Consider the following 21,052-nt stretch of genomic DNA (forward strand, 5'->3'; position numbering starts at 1 on the left):
CTCAGAAAAGATTTTTTGGCCCGACCCAGGATTCGAACCCGAGACCTCTCGCACCGCAGTCGCATATACTACCGACCGCGCCACAGAGGCAGTTGACTATATATAATTAGTATTGCTATTTGTCCTGTTTAAGGAGAGTCGAATCGATGAAATAAAGTCATAAACAAGCGGGTTTATTTTGAGAATAGCGTCTACATTATACTTTCATTTTTAAAATTATTGTTAGAAGTATCTATTTCTCTTTGTAGCAAAATACATAAATAATACGTTACTTATATTTGACTAATAATATAAAGTTCTAAACCATAAGCATAAATCATTCATTCATTCGCTTATAAGTTGCACCACACAACTAAACAGTAACTAAACGCCAGACGTGCCGTACTTCATCGCCCACTAACTCTAGTTAAGGTGTTACCTTACTCGTTTACGCTAATAAAGTCCTCCGTCGCATACTGATCAAATTCGTCGACGTCTACTTAATTTATGACACCATCAACCTCCTTGCAGTCCGTTACGATTTGCAATTGTAATCTTGGGTGGTTCTTTCATCGATTTATATGATTTGTTAGTGAAATTTTAAAAACATATTGTAACTTATTTGCATTGACTACTTACTGCATAGTGTACTCAATAAAATAAATAATGCAGTAAGGAATCATTTAGTGTAATAGTAACGATTGAAAAAACTTGGGTATAAAATTAATTGTTTAAACAATAACAAAAGTTTTAGTACTAGTAGTTTTAGTGGTGCGGGCTTAAGATTATAAAGTATCAAAACGTTCATGAGTATTTATTATTTAATAAGCATTTACAAAGTATTATGCAATATTTATTTTCCGGGATTACTGTATTAACTGCTCATTACAGATTTAATGACGACAAGGTTTCTAGGCAAGAAGCAACATATATTCAATTTGGCATTGTTTTAGAATTTTACGAGTGAATCGTGGCATGAAATATGAGCTTTACATGTGATCGTTTCAAATAGAATCCGAGTACACTTTTATGTCTTCACATGACAGCAATACGATGGCTTTGTATTCAAATGAAAATGTATTGTTCGGTTAAAGGCTTCTATTGAAGTGAAATATCCGTGTGATTGTATTAGATATCCAGCTTTTGTGCCTAAAGGAAATAAAATATTGGGAATTTGAAATCTAGATGCTTTGTTTTGATTGAAGTCTGTAAAAAAAGAACCGGAAAATCTAGTAGGTAAGTAGTTTTTGAAAAAGGTCTTTTCATAGTAAAGTTCAGATAGGTTTCCTTATTTTTATAACCAAGGTGATTAGAACGATAGAGAATAATCATTCATTCTACGGGCTCAGTAAAATGAAGCCATGACACAACTAATTTTAACTATGTCTATTTCTTATCAAGTTCCAGATATATGTATATTTTTGATAACTTTATTACGTGGCTTCATTTATGTCAACATAAAACCGCTACTGGAATTTGCAACCTAAAGTTTTACTCAACATATTTTATTCGCGTGAAATTTTGCTAAGTAAATTCCATATAAAATAAAATTATTGCCGAATCGTCGGGCCTCGAAAAGGCAGACTGCTCAAAGGAAACTCGTTTCTTTATTGGATGCGTAATGGTGTGTTGATGTGTTTATTTTTATTTATTGTGTACATTAAAATGTGGTGCGCAAGTAAAACACTCGTTAGTATGTTGACTGATGCGGGAGGGGCGGTAGTGGGAGCGAACAAGATTTAATGCGAAAATCTTTTTTGTAGTTTGATTTATATGTGAATTTATGTTTTGTTGTTGATGATGTTTAATAAATTACATGGTAGAGTATGGTCTTGATAATTTAGTATCGTATTGCATAATATTTTTTACTATACAACATACACGTTTTTTTTAATATGTAGTTCGTACCTATTACAAGTGATTTAAGACGCCCGGATTTATTTTTAATCTAAATTCTATTTACATCTTCCGTATTTACGTAAATTTCCACAGTACCGAGAACAATTTCTATCTATAAATAACGTCCATAACTCTACTCGAAGACATCAATTACGTTCTACAACAATCTCCAAATGAACAGCACCATAAATTACTATAGAATCCGCTGTCAGTGAGGCCCTATGTAAACAAGGTACCGACATAATTCGGTTGAAACCAAAGATTTATATGCTTTTTGCAAGCTTTGTAAATCCATAAAATTAACCTTCAACTTGTAAACTGTGAATAATTTTAAAGAGTGTTGTGTGTTGAGTTAGTTTCAACAGCTACTGTGTTATAGGGTATGTTTATAAAAATATGAGGAAGTGAGTTGCTTGTTTACCGATGCTGTTATGAACTATGGAGAACTGTTAAGCCGAATTTACGTTACGAAATGAGTGGCGTAAGATCATCGAGATACTGCGTTTCATCATGATTTCACGTGTTACAGTGTTTTATCATCTTTATGATATTGATAGGATTACCTAGGTACTAATTGTTTTCACAGCCTTTAGTTTTAAATGCAATAAAGTAGACGAAAAACGTTAGCGAAAAAAACATTAACATTAACATCTAATGCGAGGATAAATTTATCATTTGACTCATTTAAATACTGATCAATCCTAAGTATCTATTAAGGCAAACTTTAATTATACAGAATTTTGACGTTTACTTTCCTTGCTCGAAGGAACAGTGTAATTCAGATAGAAGAGCACAATCTAGCTCACACGTAATAAAGCAAAATGCTTCCGTGTTCTAAGACAGATAGTGGGAATTTCCTGCCAGTATTTGCCATACAGTCTTGTCTTGCACATTCGCAATATCCATTCGTTCCTTTGACCCCACCTGGCAAGATTAAGTAGCGTAGTGTACATAAGTGTTTGTTGCAATAGTGATCTGTCTTTGCAACGCTGTTATTGGCCGTGCGAATGGTTTATTGGTTTCTAGAGTACAGTGCTAGAGATGTATTAAAGTGACAAGTGGTAAGCTCTTATTAACGGAGGTTATCTTTTAACCTGATTATTAAAACACACATACAAACATACGTTAAATTATTATTGTTTAATTCACATCTATACATATTGTCATCAACGTTTTACATTTAAATTTATCATTCTGGTGCTACCATTAACTAGTTATTTATTGGTTTCTTTATTTCCCAGTATACATATTATATTAAAAATTAACTCCGCCTTTACTACGTTTAGTGAATAAAATGAGACTCTTAAGGGACTTTTTTGCCTTAGTTTTACATGATAACTCAATAATATGTATTTGATCCTATTTCTATTTCAATTTTACTTAGCATTAAGTAGCAATTAGTTTCCTATGAAAATGATAAATTTCATTCTCCCAAATACACAATTCGGACAGATATTGGTGATTCATTTCATCATAGTTAAGTTGAACCATGTTTAGGCTTCGAACGAAACCGCGTATGAATTTGTATTCAATATTAGTTCTGTTGTTGCGGCTTCATGTAATTGAGTATCGGTAACTGGTATCAATGCTAATATTAGGAGTATAAATAATAGCCTGTTTACACAATAACATTGCACAAAAGGCTTTTGATTTCAGTCGCAGTGTAAACAACAAGTTTAGTTGTATTATTGGAATACTATTGTGTTTTGTTGATGAATACTATTTGATACCTAGTATCTGTTATATTGTTACTGAGTATTTAGCTTGCTCTATACACAGAAATTTTAATTTAACTATGTTTAACAAATTTAATTAATAGAAATTGTGTTATGTAGAATCTAATTAAGCCGTATTTAGGACTATGTCCAGTGACTTGCCAGTAGAGCTATAACAAAATGAAAGCACAACTGTCTTATAAAAGGCACAAAATATTTTAAGTGCTACGACAATAGCTGACACTACTAGAAAAACGATTTTACAGGAATGGTTCTAACATCAGGCTACGACCACACACGCAAGACCAGATTAATTACTGACGAAATCGTGACCACTATAACACAAGTAAAACCACAGGGCACATCTAGTATATAAAGTAATCTATCAGCTATAAAAACAGCTACACCTACACTACCCGTCATTAAGTGACGTGAAACAAAACACCTTTTATCAGGGAGCTCTTAACTAAACGGCTGGCCATACATCGATCTTCTTTGAACAAAGACGTGACACTTGCTCTAACCTATCTGACACAAGACGAATAGCGTAGGCTACTATTCAATCTGTGTAAAATATTCTCTAAGGGATTGATCGATATCGAACTGCAGATTTATTAAGCTCTTGAAAAATTGATTTTAGTTTGAAAATCTTGAATGACCAATTCGTCGCTCATTTGATATGAAATATAGAATGTTGAATCCATTAGAAACAATATTTTTATCGTAATTTTACCACAATCAATTGTATATGTAAATGTCTGTTTGTCGTCCTTATGTGTAAAAACGGCTGAACTAAATAAGATAACATTTGGTAAGATTATAATCAATCAATCAATATAAATAAAATCAATCAGTAGAATTAAGTAAAGAAATAAATAAGCTTAAAACGTTAACTAAAGTTTTATTCTAAAACAATACTTAGACAAACTGTCGCTAACTCAGCAAGCCCTGTCAATCCCTTTAGAAATGTGATCAATTATTACTAACGTAGAAAGTACAGAGTCGTAACCTTTAAAAGTTCGATAGAACTTGTTCTACTTTACAAACTTCCAAAACTTCTACTCGTAGACAGGCCGATCACAAAATCAGTGTAACTTAAATACACAAAATAATACTTGCTATTCCCTGTTATTTCCCTTGTGTTTTTAATGATTATTTTGCACTGCATTATTGATCATAATGGTAGATTAGTAGTAGAGAAAAGATAGACAAAGAAAACATCAGTCTATTATGTATGACTAATTTGTTTTTTATTTGTTTTTTTGAAAACTTGTATTAAGATTCATGCGTTCAAATAAAGAAAAGAAGGGCCACTTTCACAGTCTGTTATTATAGAAATGTCAAATAACCTAACTGATAACTAAAGTGACAAAAAATGGAAACAACTGTCAAAATTCCAACTAAAAGCTATCTGGTACCATATTTAGACCTGGTGAAATTAGGGCTCAATACCTTAAATTTCATAATAGTATGGATAAATATACATTTTAAACCACAAAAAACTAACCTATACCCATTCGGTCGATCGTGCCAAATTGTTTCAGAACAACCATTTGAAATAGGTTGCTCTTTGTCTTTGTGATTAGAGAATTTTCATTCAGCTAGCAATATATTTGTCTGAATGGCAATGTTAGGCATTGAGGGAATTAAGTAGCCCGTATATAAAAAAAAAGTTCTTTAAGCTGTGAAAATCGTTGGAAGAAAACACAACCGCAGGATTCTACAAAAATAATGGTACCTTATATCTGCTATCAAATTAAATATTATTTGTTTTTGATTCTGCTGTAAAAGCAGTTTGCTGAAGAGCTAGAGTAAGTAGGTAACCTTATCGGCTATGTAGTCACTAGTCTAATTTACATACAAATATAATGAGAGCCGTATAACCTTTTTATGGTTCAGGAGACAATATGAAAAGGGAGGAAGAGACAGTAGCATAAACATACGAAATAAAAATAACAAAAATATGTAAATTTAGCAGAATTATGTTTCAGCCAAACGTCGCTAATGATAATATGACGAAGTCGCTTATCATAATAACATTATGTATACGTAATGTATGTAAAATAGGTTAGGTTGTCGACCTTATTTCTTTTTTTTCCTTCGGCCTGTTTGAGTGTCCCACTGCTGGACAAAGGACTCCTTATTTTTGATCTTATTTAGAGACCTAAAATTGACGATATTAATGATATCACTAAATCTCTAGTAATTTATTATCATACTGATTGTGAAAGTGGCATTACGAACCGGTATTAACCCCGGTTTCTGACTACGTTTAGCGGTAGTTTATCTTTTCAATTGCGTTTTTTTATATGAGTTTAAACGCTATTGAATAGATAAACTGTACCGCTAAATGTAGTCAGAAACCGGTGGTTAAAGATTTTTTGAAACCTCAATCTTCATAATCTTAAAATTAATACTCAACTCGACTCTCGACCAATATGTTGCACAACTTCAGATGTTTCAAGGTTTATTTATTCAACAAAATTATATTTACAAAATATGATAAACTTCCTTTAAAACACATACGAATGTTCATAAACAAAATTACGATCTACCTTCAAGCGTAACTCGGAGCAGAAATTTAAACAATAATAAAACAGTCTGATCAAACCAAATGCACTCATTACGTACTTTATTACACCTTTTTGTGTCATTAACCTATATGCTGATCGGAGAATTATGAAGCTTTATTTATATTGAATCCATTAGTGTGTCTCGAGAACGAGGTTTCAAAAATGTGGGGTCGTATTCGGATTAAAAGATTTGGATGATATGTTATTTATGTGATTGTACTTTGTTGCTAATTATTTTTGGTGATGGTTTGCAAATTTTTCTTAAGAACATCTTGATATTATGATAACGTTTACTAATGCTACTAAATACTAAATTTTTACATAAAGCCTCATATTCATTTGGGTATTCTAGAGATCTCATAGAATTTTACTTATTTCTTAGTTAATACCTTTATACCAAACGCAAAATTAAATTATCTTTAGCTCTGATCATCTACGGCTATTCCCCTCTGACTCATCTCTGTACTATATTTTCATTTGACATCTCGTTTACTTGTATTTCTGTTAAATATTGTTGTTTGTCCAAGTAATTTCCGTCAGTTGGTGCTCACCACTTATTTATACGAACAGCTATCAAGGCAGTCCTTTCATTTTCTCGGATAATAACAAACTTTCTTCCTAGCCTGCCAAAATTTCGTATATTTGTATGAAACTCGTATCTTCTTATTTATGGCTGTAATATTCATCTATTGGTTGAACTAATGGTCTGGATTTTGTTTCTAGGTTGTTCGGGCTCGTAGTAGAAAAAATGTTTAGTCTAGTAATCAATTACGATTGGTACTTTGACATATTTTGTTATTAAGATTACTCAGTAATTAAATATTATACTTATTATCACTGTTTTCATCTTAAGTTCTTATTAATCTGACATGATTACAAGTTTTCTAAATGTTTTTCAAATACTAAGAAAGCCATTAAAGTGTATCCTTATTGAGCTTTCAACGTTAAACGTTGATAATTTTATTATTTAAGCACGTTCAGCCGTCTATCGTCTCGCTGTTCAACCAAATATTTAGAATATTAGTCTTTGTACTTTGAGTAACAAATAACGACAATATCTATCGACCTACATTTTGAAAACACGGACCACTTTAGTAACTTTTACTATTTCAAAAACTTTCTGAAAACGAGATGAAACAGGGAATACAATTTCATTTCAAAATTTAATTTGTAGGAATAATTTATTTCAATTTAATATCGCTAGTCCGTTCTTGGCCAGTCTGGCGAACTAAGGCCAAAAGTCGAAAACTATTAAGTTAGGGTAGGAATTCAATAACTTTCTTTTACAAAGATCAAATGACAAAACTACAATATGATACTTCATTTTATAAAGTAACGTTTGCCTTGTCAGGACATTGAAACTGATCATTGCTGATCGTAAAGTCAGTAACCCAGTGTCGTCGTAAAAGGTTTCAATAAAACCGCCCAAGTAATAAGAGGTCGCGGCCGAGTCTAATCAAATTAGAGTTCTTATGACGTCATTGATTTAGGTGTTTGGTATAAAATCACATTTATGATACCATTTGTGATGCGTGGGCTAAAATATAGAGATGTGGTGATTTTCTCTATAATGCTTTTGAGCACCGTTCAATAAGATTTGTAATAAAACAAACAATATATTTATTTATGAGCTCAGTTTAGGTCAAAGAAAAGCTTAAACGGTTTTGTTAGTTTGTATAATATATTCAACTTTTTTTACACGTAGGTACTTTTAATTCGTATTATAAAATTATTATAATTAACTCTACAAGATCAACTCACGTTATCAAATGTGAAATGTTACCATTTTCAATAAACAAAATTTTCTGAAAAATAAATAAAGTTATGACTTTTGTGTAATCATAAATAACAGAAATAATTTATACTAGAAGAAAATTCTGTAGAACGAAAATATTTATAACTGTTACTTTGTTAAATAAATCCCGCTATCGCTCATGACTTGTGCCACAATTTACGACAAGAATTTTCCTTACTTTTATGGTTCGTAGGTGTGAACTCTTTATGCCCAATCAAATCACAATGAAGGCAGCACTTGGTCGGCTCGTATTATCGGCAATTACTCGTAAAAGATAAGCCAGTGTGTGTTATGTTTGTGAAGAATACGCTCTTCTATCTTACGGATTGGAGAAAATTCAGAGAGGTATTATAAATTTAACCAAAAATAATATTTAGGAACATATTGTCGAGGTACTTATAGTTATTATAGGTACTTACTTGTCTATCTGTCTTTAATAAATACGATAGGCTCATCGAATCTATATAGACTTTGCTTGGCTCTAAAATTTTGAGTGAAATACGATGCAAAATATAGAAATTGTTTGTTGCATATGTAATCAACACATTATTAATTGCGTTATTAAGTCCTCTCTACCAACAATTTTACTAATGTATAGTCTGGTTCCACTATAAATGGTTTCCTAGCAACTAACCACTTCCAATAAATTCATATGCCATCAAAAACATTCTGTAAAAACCTCAAGTCTCGCCGTTAAAAGTTGTGAGATCTATATAATACCAAGTCGATTAATCTATTTAGTCTATACTTAAAGGACCTTCTGTCTTAAGTTAATTCGTATGTTATTATCATGCCAATTTTAAAAAAATACCTCTAAAACAAATAGATCGACCTGGCCATCGCATGATTTGATTATTAGTATATATCACACTACACAGCACGACAAGAAGTTAATGCTCCTGAAATGTTAATAATGGCGAATTTGTGTTTTCTTGCGATGACCACGTCGATCTATTTGTTTTAAAGGTATTTTTTTTAAATTGGCATGATAATAACATACGAATTAACTTAAGACAGAAGGTCCTTTAAGTATAGACTAAATAGATTAATCGACTTGGTATTATATAGATCTCACAACTTTTAACGGCGAGACTTGAGGTTTTTACAGAATGTTTTTGATGGCATCTCACTTCTTTTTGTAGAGCGAACATAAGTCCAATTTGTATGGAAGGACGTTTTTTTTTCATAATTCAACATATTTTCTTATGGGAATGTTGTTCAGTTTCATGGGCTAAACACCCTTACCCACCCTTTACCCCCTCCCGTTATGCCTCATATAGTAGGTACCTATTTACACCTATTTATTATTGTATTTTCTACAGTAATAACAATTCATTAACTGCAAATGTAACCTTGTAATCTTATACATTTATATGGGATTACAAAGTTACTGTTGCAGTCGGTGTATTTAGAAAACTGGACCGAAATTAGAAAATATTAAAATTTTCCCATGATTAAGACACTAAACCCTATTTGTATTCTAAATTTTAAGCTTCTAAGTCTGCTAGAAGTACCTTAGACTTTTGATGATCGGTGAGTCAGTGAGTCAGTGAATCAGTGAGTGACAAAATTCAAAATTTTAACAAGTTGTCATTCTTAAACTACTGGTTCAAATTGACTGAAATTTTAAATATACCGTGTTTATACAACGACTGATTAGTTGCTGAAAATCCAGGCTTCTTGTTTTATCCACAACGAAATTATAGGGGTGTCAAAAATAGCCCGAATTGCTTCGAGAAAAGGATGTTACGGCCGTGCCGCTTTTTTTTTGCTCGACTTGCGGGGGCACTTCCGTGCCCCCAGATTTATTGCCAAACATCACAAGTGTACTTCAAACTTCGGCAATTAGCGAAACTGAATGTTATGTAAGATGGATGTATCGTAGTTTGCGGCTTTGTGTGTTTAATTCCGCCATGTCAGTGTGCAGTGAAGCATTCTTCCTTTAAATGTTTCATATAGAATTTATCACGTAAGTATCAAACCAGAAATGGTGATAAAAGAATGGAATAATATAACTTTGAGTGTTCATTGAGTATTGCTAAACTATTTCTGCAGCAACCGCTAGTTCATATCGGGTCAAACTGGTATTTACCAGTTCTAGATAGATACCTAGATGTAGGTAATCACCTTAAGTCATGTTACCACTATTTTCAGTAATTTATTAAATAAGTTATTTTTAAAATAAAATACATACAACGTTATCAACCTAATCGTTCTGTGCCAAAGCTATAAATGTTATACCAGAAAGTCTAGTTCCTTAATTTCCAGACATTTTTATAATAATGTCATCTAATAGTACGACCACCATAAGTATCACATCTGTACTGATTTATTTGACGTCAATTTGCTGCTACACTAAATTAAAGACTTGCTTCAACTAATTATAATGAAATTCGAAACAGACAGAGATAAACGCTGGCGGATTAAATCGTCTCGAAAATATATGAAGTCGTAAGTTTGGAGTAATTTCAAAGGAATGTGTTCTATATCATGGGAATGGCCTTGGATTTCCGTCTTTCTGAAATAAATCGGCTAAATAGGTTACAAGTCAGTTGGAAATCTAATATTTAGCGGTGGAAACTAAGTAAAAAAAGTTAACGACAAATTTTCGCAGCATTGAAACCGTTTATTTTAACCGTTGATTTGATTCCTAAAAGAATTTTCAACTCCGTCCTTAATTGCAAATTATGCTTGGTGTGTATTGAATTATTCAAAAAAACGAAATCAAGTAGTAACATTAGGGCTACCGACATCGTTATTTATCATAAAGTAAATGGATTTCAGGCATTACAAATTGGATATATTACCATGTTATAAAACAGAACGAACATTCCAGCATAAGGAGTAAAAAACAAAAGGCTACTTTTCCGAAAAGGTACATGGTGTGAAGACTTCAGTATTACAAGGCTTTGATTAACAAGAGTCGTTGCGAAATGTATTACTTTGACGAGACGCCCGCCTGCCCCTTTTTTCTTCTATCACAGGCATTCGCAGGTCACTGATCCTGACTTTTTTGTTCAAGCAATTTGGACCTGATTTGTAAGCCCTCCGATTATTTGAGAGTCCTGTCGAATGTGTTGCTAAGTGGTAAAACGTAGGAAGTACACTGAGGTAATATAATAGTTAGTGCTTATATTTTTTATTGCTCATTTTCATGGTATTGATTATTGATTCTGGTAAATGGTTAAATGGCAATTTAAGAAGTAATAGAGATAAATTGTAAATCAGTAAATATAATAAGTCCTACCCTTTTTCAACCCGTATTTTTTTTTGTATTCGTCATCATAAATAATATAATTTTATTCGAAAAATCTGTCACAAAAACGAATCGAACCGAGCCCAAAGAATCATTATTTTAAAAAAACGACTAAGTTATATTGCAAAGAGTTTACAATGATTCTTTTTTGAGCAAATCGCCTCACACGATGGTACAATTTTATTTAATACGATGTAATTCGAAAGTCCCGTGAGTTATATCTCGTGGGGCGAGTACATTGTCGCGAATAAAAAACTCAATTCGTCTTTGACACTCCTTCGTAATGCGTGAAAGATATTACACAGCTGTGCTTTATAAAATTATTCTCTTTACTCTTTCTTTAGAATTTGAAAAGATCGAGCCTTTGGGTGTTGTCAGTTTTTATTGTGTGATTTGCGCATTTTTATAAATCAAGGGCAGAACTTGCCTTTGAAAAACTATTAATAAAATAAACATTTAGTAGTACAAAATATTTGATGTACATGAAGCAAGAAAAGTTTCTAACGAATGTAGCAAAAAGTGGCGTTCCTTGGTATCTATCTACCCCTTTGGGAAAAAACGTGATTTTATATTGTTTTCCTATTTTTTCCCGTTTTTTCAATTATTTATTTTTAATTTATGCTAGTACAAAAGCGCCATTTAAGCAAATATGTAACTCAAAAACAGAATATTTCCAGGAATTATTTCCAAAGTTTGAAGTTAAAGGTCTCTGGCTCGGCCCACATGTCAAAAGCATATGCACATAAGTAATTAATTACTCGCTTTAATGGCGAAAACAATGTGCAAAATCAGCAATTCTGAAAGTTTTCCGTAATATTTTAGGAGGTATGTAGGTAAAATAAAGACCGCGGCACAAATTTCTTTAGGACAACTAAAATATTTTTATAAATAGACAATAGCCGCTTAAAGTAGTAACTTTAAACAGAGTGCCTGACAGATCGCATATCTTAGTAGTGTGTTTATATTTTTAAACCCATTATTGTCCCATTGCTGCTCAAGGGTCCTCCAAAATGGGGTACGGCATTGAGACCACCATGTAAATAAAACATTGATTAGCCGAGTGGTATGAGTTGGCATCCACCATGATAGTGGTCGACGGCTCAAACTCAACTATTTTTCTGGCTCATCTCTTAAAATTAATATGAAGATAATATGAAGAAATCTGAATGGCGATTCTGTTACTTTCATGTACCACATACGTCGTCAAATATTTATTACAACATATAAAGCAGTATATAAGAGTCAGCGTTTACCGACATTTTATCATCCAGTAAAACCTGAATATTTTCTATAGACCTGTAAAAGCTATGCTGATATCAAGTATATTGCTTTAATCTCAAAGCTTAGTGAGTACGATTATAGTTATTTTACTATCAGTACTTTCGCCTTAACACTTTTGATGGGCGACCGTGAAATAACCGTGAAAGTTATTGGTTATGATGTTTTATCGCTGACTAAGTATAGTCATCGACGGCGACGACTAATCCCCGATTTCTGTGGTACATTTAGCGTTAGTTTATCTATTCAAAAGCGTTTCAACTCATATAAAAAAGTTAGTTACGCTTTTGAGTAGTTAAACTACCGCTAAATGTACTCAGACACCGGGCATTGATCGTATCAAAAATATACATTTTGATGTTGAAATAAATGGTACATACCTTTTGCTATCTGTTGAACATCAATCTGCAAAAGAAAAAAAGAAAATTATGAGTATTCAAACAGACAATGATTGTACAGTTGTTGAAAGCTAAAGCAAATACTTAATAATATAATATTAATAAATAATCTTCTCTAGAGTTAACTCACAAATATTTTGTATTTCAATAAATTCAATAGAAATAAAATAACATAAAATAATTTTCAATAGTTATCATCTGCGAACAGTTATTTTTTATGTCTCGAGAGAAACGAATAGAAAAATACAAACATATTTTATAATTCTAAATAAAATTTACGTGGTTCTAAAATAAAATATTGGAAAGTTATTTTCAACATTGTAAAAATGAACGAAAATAGATCGTAAAAAGGAATAATATTTTTGCGTAGTTCATCAGGCATTCGTAATGCAATCTTTTAGTCAATTCCGTTCAATTTCCCTTTCCTGCGTTTTTACACAGCCACGTAGCAGAGAGCGGTCGTGTGCTGCGTAAATGAATTTCAAAATATTTTAGTTCCCCTAAAAGCTACATTCCAGAATACGCGTAAAAGTAAAAATACATATGTTAAATATTTTGCATACATTGAATACAAACCGTCGGGACTAAGAGCGAACACAATATAAAAATAAATAATTTATTAAGACAGTCAAAAAATTTTAGAAATGTTACTTCTCATATAATTCAATTAATATGAACAGCAGATATTTTGCATGTAACATTGAAGTATTCAAATGCGCAAGTGGCACATGTAAGGCACAGGTCTTGTACTTGACCAAAACATCACTAATTGACCTCACAAATTGAACCCATAAAATCATAATAATATAACATTACAGCTGTCCTTTTAGGTCATGCCCTCACTTTCTAAATCACAAATCTCATATTCGCATTCGCTTCGTACATCATTCACGTAAAACAAAAGTCATATCAGTCCATTTCAATGTCAAAGTTCACAAAGGCACGCTATACATATGGGACTTTGAATTATTACTGTCATATTGAAATTTAGCCTCGCTTCGGATTACGCTGGAATGAAAGATTATATGAATTTTTCATTGTATGTACGGACGGAGTATCAGCCAGACACGTGTTCAGAATACCTATATTTTCTTGTAATAAAGGTTTATGAACGTTAGAAAAAATGTATCACTAGTTTTTATATTGCGGCGGCTTTTCTAGGACATATATTGGTCTAGGCTTCGGTCTATTTTTTGCGTTGTTCGTGTATTAAAAAATGCGTCAATAAAAAACATGTAGGTATACAGTATTAGATTATAATAATATGCTGAATCTCTACAAATTATATTAAAAATAATATCTTTTTACTAAAATCAGAAAAGCATGAGAGAGAGAGAGCATTTTGCCCAACTTTCTTTCTCTAAAGCTATTCCAACTACATATTAGACAGAATATTTTATACTAATACACAGAATAAAATAATTCAAATAAATTTGTACCTATATAAGTTGTAGGCACTAAGCTCCAATAACTCGTGATATTAGCCAAGTAATATCGACGACTCTCCGTACCTTTCAAGTTCATAGCTTTGATGTCGAAGATCCAGGTTTAAGTTTCGTAGTTCTAAACCAGGCATCCGGGTAAATATCAATTTACTGGCCGTCCTTGTCATAAAATAACAAACTCAATGTCAATTACAAAGAACTTTTTATTCGTACTTGTTTCATTACTTTTTTACGGTCAAATTAAGACACAGAATAAATAAAAATAGCGCCAAATACGAAACAAAAATACAGATTCTTTTTTCAAAAGTTTATTTTTTACGCCTGAGGTTTTATTATCAGAAGAGTGTTCCATTGTTTTATTTTTCTGCAACCACTTTTTTACAACCGGCCATTTCATGTTTAGAATTTCTTAATATTTTTATTTTAGAAGTATTGTAAATAAAAACTCTTTGCAATTAAATTATAACCGCACACCGTAAAAGCAATGCAAAATGAAATGAGGAATATAATTAGGAAGGCGACAGTTAGAAAAATATACCCAAATCATTTTGTGTTTAATATTCCGCTAAAAGAAAACTAAAAGATAACAATAAATATATCTAATATTATTATTATTTGTGAGCCCCGATGATCTAACTTTTGGTTGATAAAAAATATCAGGGCGAATGTGTCATAGACAAGTCACGCGAGACTAAAAACATGTTTGACACTATTTCTGAAAATAAACACGTACATAACATTGTTTTTCTTCTATCTACTATTTTTATTTAATATCGTTGATTGATAAATGGACTGTTTGGGTAACGAGCTGTCATCAAATCGCCATTTTGTTTCGGCTTTTATTGTAAGACTATAAGCTTTGTAGTAGAGAATAATAGTACTGCTTTTCAGTGTCCTATTGTTCTAAAAGTAGTCTTTATTTTCTTTGTTCACAAATAAATAAGTATATTTAAGATCAATGACGGTGACACATTAGATAATTAATAAATATTTTCTACAACATAATTTATTATGCTGTCGTTATCTTTTATTTCATACAATATTCTTAACGTATTTTTGTACATTCATTTTATTATTAATGAAATTAAAATAAAATAACTAAGATACTGACTGTGTTATTTACTAGCTTACTATTAATTTATTTGAATATCCATTAGTTAATTGTATTCAATATTCTGAAATTAACCGATTCATAACTATTTTCATAACTTTAAGGTCCACCTCGTGAAAGTAATGTAGGTGTTCAATAAACTCTATTAATATATGAAAATCTAATATTACTCAATGACTTTGAACTTCATTCATAAAATATATTCGTTCTATTTTAAATCCGGTTGAACTTGGCCCTTCTCATATTCTTGTTATAATTAAATCGCCCTTTAGTTGCTGTCGTATTTTTAACGAGACGGTTTGTGAAATCTTTTATTAGATTTTGCAACTAAGCTTGCTTAATAATGGCTTCGAAAAATAAGTTAATAAAAACAAAATGACTTTATAGACTACTATTGCTATAGAAATTTTGTACAATATTGAAGGTGTTTCTTTAAAGCTTTCGTTTATATGGGTTTTCCCATAAATATGAATATCTTATATCCCATAGTTTGATCAACATTTAGTAACAGATAATATAATTGTTATTGTAAGAAACAAACGAAATTTCAACGTAAGTACTTTTTCATTGATATTGTAAAGCATTATTCTAATTATGAATTTAAATCTAAAAACTTAATCAAAACAACAAACCCAGAATTTTAATCCGATAGCTATCTCAGAACTCAAATAATCCGATCAAAATCACGCAATCCAAATAATTGCCAACCTAAAAAAGTCATCACAGACATTCTAATCATTCCAATAACCAATAATTCAGTCTGCCAACTAACCGGGATACGAGTTTGAAATTAGAACAAACTTTTATTTTCAGCCAGCATTATATTATTTATCTACTGCGATCGCTCGTAAAGATATTACTGCTCTATTTACAAATAAAATTTACAATGTCTCCGCTGTATTTACTGTCGTGTTAAACTATTTTATTTTAATGGCGTTTTGAGTATTTTTCATGGCTTTTGTTGAGTTATTGGTTGGGTATAAATATGACAAATCTGATTGCTTTTATTTATCAAACGCGGGGATGCTATTTGTCACGATAAATAAGAATAATGGTAGCCATATCTGTATATACACATTGATGTTGAAGTACGTTTGAGCTAAAAGTTTTTAATTTATCTTACAAAAAGAAGATATTAAAATTAATTAAATTTTCCGCTACCGTAATAAATCAAAAACTTAAACAGCTTAGTAACTTTGACAGTTAGTGAAATTGAAATCAAATTCGTTTAAGTTACTGAAACTGGATTAAGAGCTAAAAACTTATATTTGGTAAATAAATATTTCCTAGTAATGAATCATGACAAATAAATTGTAGTGAAAATTATTTGTTGTTCTTGGTAGGCTATTTTTAACTTGATTGTCGCGACTACCCTAGAAGTGCCTCGCTTCTGCTACGCGACGATCTGAATGTTATTGTTTACGTTCAATCATTTTCTTAAAAGCAAAAATACTACAAGATTCAGTATATTACCTGAACGATTCATAAGAATTATTTACCTACAAAAGTGTCCTCATATCGTCAGTTTTGCTTAAATTTAATAATGCCTCTACAATTAAATAAGTAAAAACAATAATACAATTAAATCATTAACAAAAAATATTATACATATTCGTTCTCATTTAAAAATTTACAATTTTAAATTTTTAAATGAGTACAGTACAAAATGTCATCATTTTACAAGGCTTAGAGTCGAGACATCCTAACGAACAATACTAATTCCAGTGCCTTACATACATGACATATCTAACATAACACACGGTTTTAATTAATGAAAACAGAGAACGAGGTATTCAAACAATCCCAGGTAATATTGCCTTCCAGACAACAAATATAATCACATTGTTTAAGTAATTAGGATCTAGATAGCTGGCTCTAAAACAATCTGACAGAGAATTGTAGAGGTAGGCTTCGTCATAAATAAGAAGAGAGAATGTACGAGAGTATGTTATTGTACTTAGAAAGTAATAATTTTTAGGCTTTAATAAACCAAAGAATAGTATTGTAGGATAAGTCAATGTGTATGTATTTTTAGTTACATGCTTCCATTTTCGACTACAGTGTTGAAAATATTACTGTGAATCTTCGACTTTAGCCTAGGGTTTAAAGTATCTTTCTGTAACCTACAGACACATTTTACAGATAAAAAGGTAGATAAAAAGACTGCAGAATAACTAATATTCCACACTAATTATCCACATAAATCTTACGTTGTTTTTTATGTAGAAGTTATTTGATCAATTGGAACTTACTAAGTTAGTTTGGGGGTTATAAACACTTTAGTAACTACTTTGTATAACTCACAAACAATTAACAAAATACTTCTGCAACCTCAACAAAAAACGCAAAAAGTAGACACAAAAAATGTAAAAGGAGGAATTCTAAAAGGAAATAATTTTCCCTCACTTCACGTATCCAGTTGCATTCTACCCAGCTATAGGTATCTGACCAAGTTGCAAGCAAGTGGGCGAGCAGGCGAGCCCAGAGGAATAATCTTACGAATTTATTGTCCTCTCGAGACTGCGGTTCTGCTTGTTAATCTTTAATGGATAATTTATGATGTTGACTATGGAAAAGCTGTTTATTAAGGCAAAAATAACACAGGGTAATTTTACTAAATTATTATGTACCTCACTTACTTCTACGGCCTATGTTTCAATAACCGTTCTATCTTGAGTAAAAATACTCATACAACTTTGTTACTGAACTGAACACAACAAAGTTAATATACATATATAAAGTATTTTATGATAACATTGCAGTATAGATTTAGCTCTGGCAATAATTGAAAATGTTAAAGAACCAAACGAACGGAGTAAAATCCTTAGCCAAAAAGTAAGTATAAAAAAAAACGTAGGCACCACGTAGGCAATGTTATAACGACGTTACCTACGATTTCCCAGCCCGTGTACAAAGTACACATGAGTGCACGATGTTCTGAATTATTCCTATAATCTGAAATTCCCAAGGGAATACTAAAAACCTTTGAATAAAGTATTTGTATGAATAAATGTGAAGGAACGTCTTCCATGTATACTACAAGTAACGCTGTTTACTTGGAAACGATTCGAGAGCTTTTTTGGTAAAAAGTTCAATTTAAAGCTTTTTATCGTACCTTTTTCCAGATTCGGGTAAGGTATTGGTAAGTTAATGTATTACATATAAATTAGCAATAAATCGCAACTAATTGAGAAACCGTTTCTTTTTTAAGTTTTTTAAAAAGTGTATATTCTCGACCACCTGAGTTTGATAAAGGTGTGTTTCAATTCTAATAATAGGTAGTTACACTACACTTCACTATTGTGTCATTATTTCATGAAAAGAATCGCGCACTTTTACTATCTACAAACTAAGAATGTAACCTCGGTGTCACATTATCTGGCTTGGGGCAATCCTTCTGCAAATTATGTTCCTTTTATACAGAGCACTGCTAAAGCTGAATTCCTTTTGCACAGGTATAATAAAGTGATTTGATTCCTGTGGTGGCTAGGAGGTTCCGTTTCTTTCAAAGAAGTCACCTCAAATAAGACACCTAGAAGAAATTCTCATTTTATTCTCAGTTGTTTTGTAGTAAAGCTTTTTTATCAAAATGTATTTATAATTTTACGATATCGTAAAAGTTATGAAATGCCTGTGGTTTATTCGTTTCGTCTTGTTATTCACGTTTTATTTCGTGTGATAAGGATGGTTTAAGATGCTAATTTTATTGCCGCTTAACGTTTACTGGATAACTACGTACAACTATAAAAATGTAATGGGGTGTAAAATAAAGTGTGCATGATATTTTAATACAACGAAATATCTTTTAATTATATTATAGAAGCTTTTTATATTTCCCTAACTGTACTGTACCATATTATATAGATCTATTGATATCACTAATATACCTTTTTGTGCCTCCACGAATATCATAGTTTTATATTCTATTAATTCAAGATAATGACTTGCGAAGTCATAGGTTCACGTACCTACTAATATTACGTAAAATAAATCATACACAACTTTGTAATAGATCAACGTTTATTGCACAATCGGGGTATTGGGAAAACGGTTGTCTTGCCAACTACAAATGCACCGGGTGCAGTGAATTGTTTCTCGAAAGGAAGACGAGTATTAGCGATCTGGGTTACAAAACAACAATATGTTTAGATCTCACTACTATAATTCTATACAATAAAAATTGTCAAAATCATTTCTTATTGACATTTTTCTTCAAAGGGTAAAATTTGGATTACGAAATACATAAAATTCTTAATTTCCATATTAACTGTCAATAAAAACCAATGAGCAAACGAAAATCTTCATCGAACTACCAAACGAGCATCGGAACGGCCTCAATTAAACCATATCCGTAGTTTTACACAAGTTTTAGTGGATATTTTATATCGTCTGGAAAAACAGAGATTAGTTCCCTAATCCCTTCCTCTCGTGAGAGCTCTTAGGAGCCGTGTTCCACATAATTAACCTCGGCTTGCCTTACAAACTTAGATATCAAGAATGGTTCTGAAATTCCTACATATTATAACTTAGAGGCAATTTTGCTTGAGTTATCGCATGGAATATTTTGACGTATTATGAAATATAGGATTTTCTTCGACTTATGACGTAATCGACCTTGTCCTTGGAGAAACGAGAGATTATATAAAGGTAGAAGTGGTTGCAATCTCGAAGGATCCCTTGAATTTTCCGCCGTAAACATGTAAATATCAAAACAAGAGACGGTCTCTATTGTCGGGACTCGAGTTGACTGCGTTGTCGGGTACTATTTTGTCTTTTATGTCAAACAATGTCACAAATTGTTCTTCTGAATTGTACCTATTGACAAAATTAAGTAGACTGTCTGACAAGAAAATGTTATAGCAGGAGGTTTACTATGCTGTGGCGCACAAACTAAAGAAAATGGCAAACACAGGTCAAAAATTTATTTCAATGGGTTAGACTTTGTTGAAGCTTACTAAGTGCTTACGATTACGATATAATACTTACATAATTTACGTAATGTACATAATGTATTAAAAGCAAAAAAATCTGCTTAGTTCTCGTAACCGACAGTTTTGCGTGACAAAATGTATAAACGCGAATGAACGATCATACATTTTGTATTTTGTAACGATCGTAGCAAGTGGCATTCTTCGATGTTTGTCTATCACCATAGGAAAAAGGCCATTATACCATGATTTGATATAACATCGTATATACTAGGATACTATCGATAAAAAAATCAAGAGCATAGCAGACATATAAACGCGTAGAGGTGTTAATCGCCGAATTAATAAATTAGTACGGTACTTCCCACACACCCTTTGTTCAGAAATCAGGGTTAATTACCACTCAGTCAATGCCATCATTTTATATGATAAACAAAGCACTTCATACAGGCTGTTACCCAGATAAGCGGGGTTAACGATTCTATGAAAAATATTTTTCGAATGTGAACTCTTTACTTTCGGTGACTTAAATAATATAACACCACATAAATAATTGGTAAATTGACTATTTATAACAAAAAGGTTCTCATCCGTTTCACTCAATCTAAATCAGAATAGTGAATACTGATCCTAAACATTTTTAATTTGGACACAAGATTCACTGCCGACCCACGT

At 31.7% G+C, this 21,052-nt stretch overlaps 1 protein-coding gene across 2 annotated transcripts in view; it reads right to left on the reverse strand.

The window, feature by feature from the left end:
- The window catches only part of CCAP-R (Crustacean cardioactive peptide receptor), a 139,468-nt gene that overhangs the window by 44,876 nt on the left and 73,540 nt on the right, over positions 1-21,052 (reverse strand). For both annotated transcript variants that reach the window (XM_076114143.1, XM_076114144.1), the window contains exon 3: positions 12,876-12,900. The gene's annotated coding sequence lies outside the window, so the exon portion shown is untranslated. The remainder of the gene's footprint in view (positions 1-12,875; positions 12,901-21,052) is intronic.

The sequence above is a fragment of the Anticarsia gemmatalis genome, chromosome 5, assembly GCF_050436995.1.
Source record: "Anticarsia gemmatalis isolate Benzon Research Colony breed Stoneville strain chromosome 5, ilAntGemm2 primary, whole genome shotgun sequence".
Classification (NCBI taxonomy): Eukaryota; Metazoa; Arthropoda; class Insecta; order Lepidoptera; family Erebidae; genus Anticarsia; species Anticarsia gemmatalis.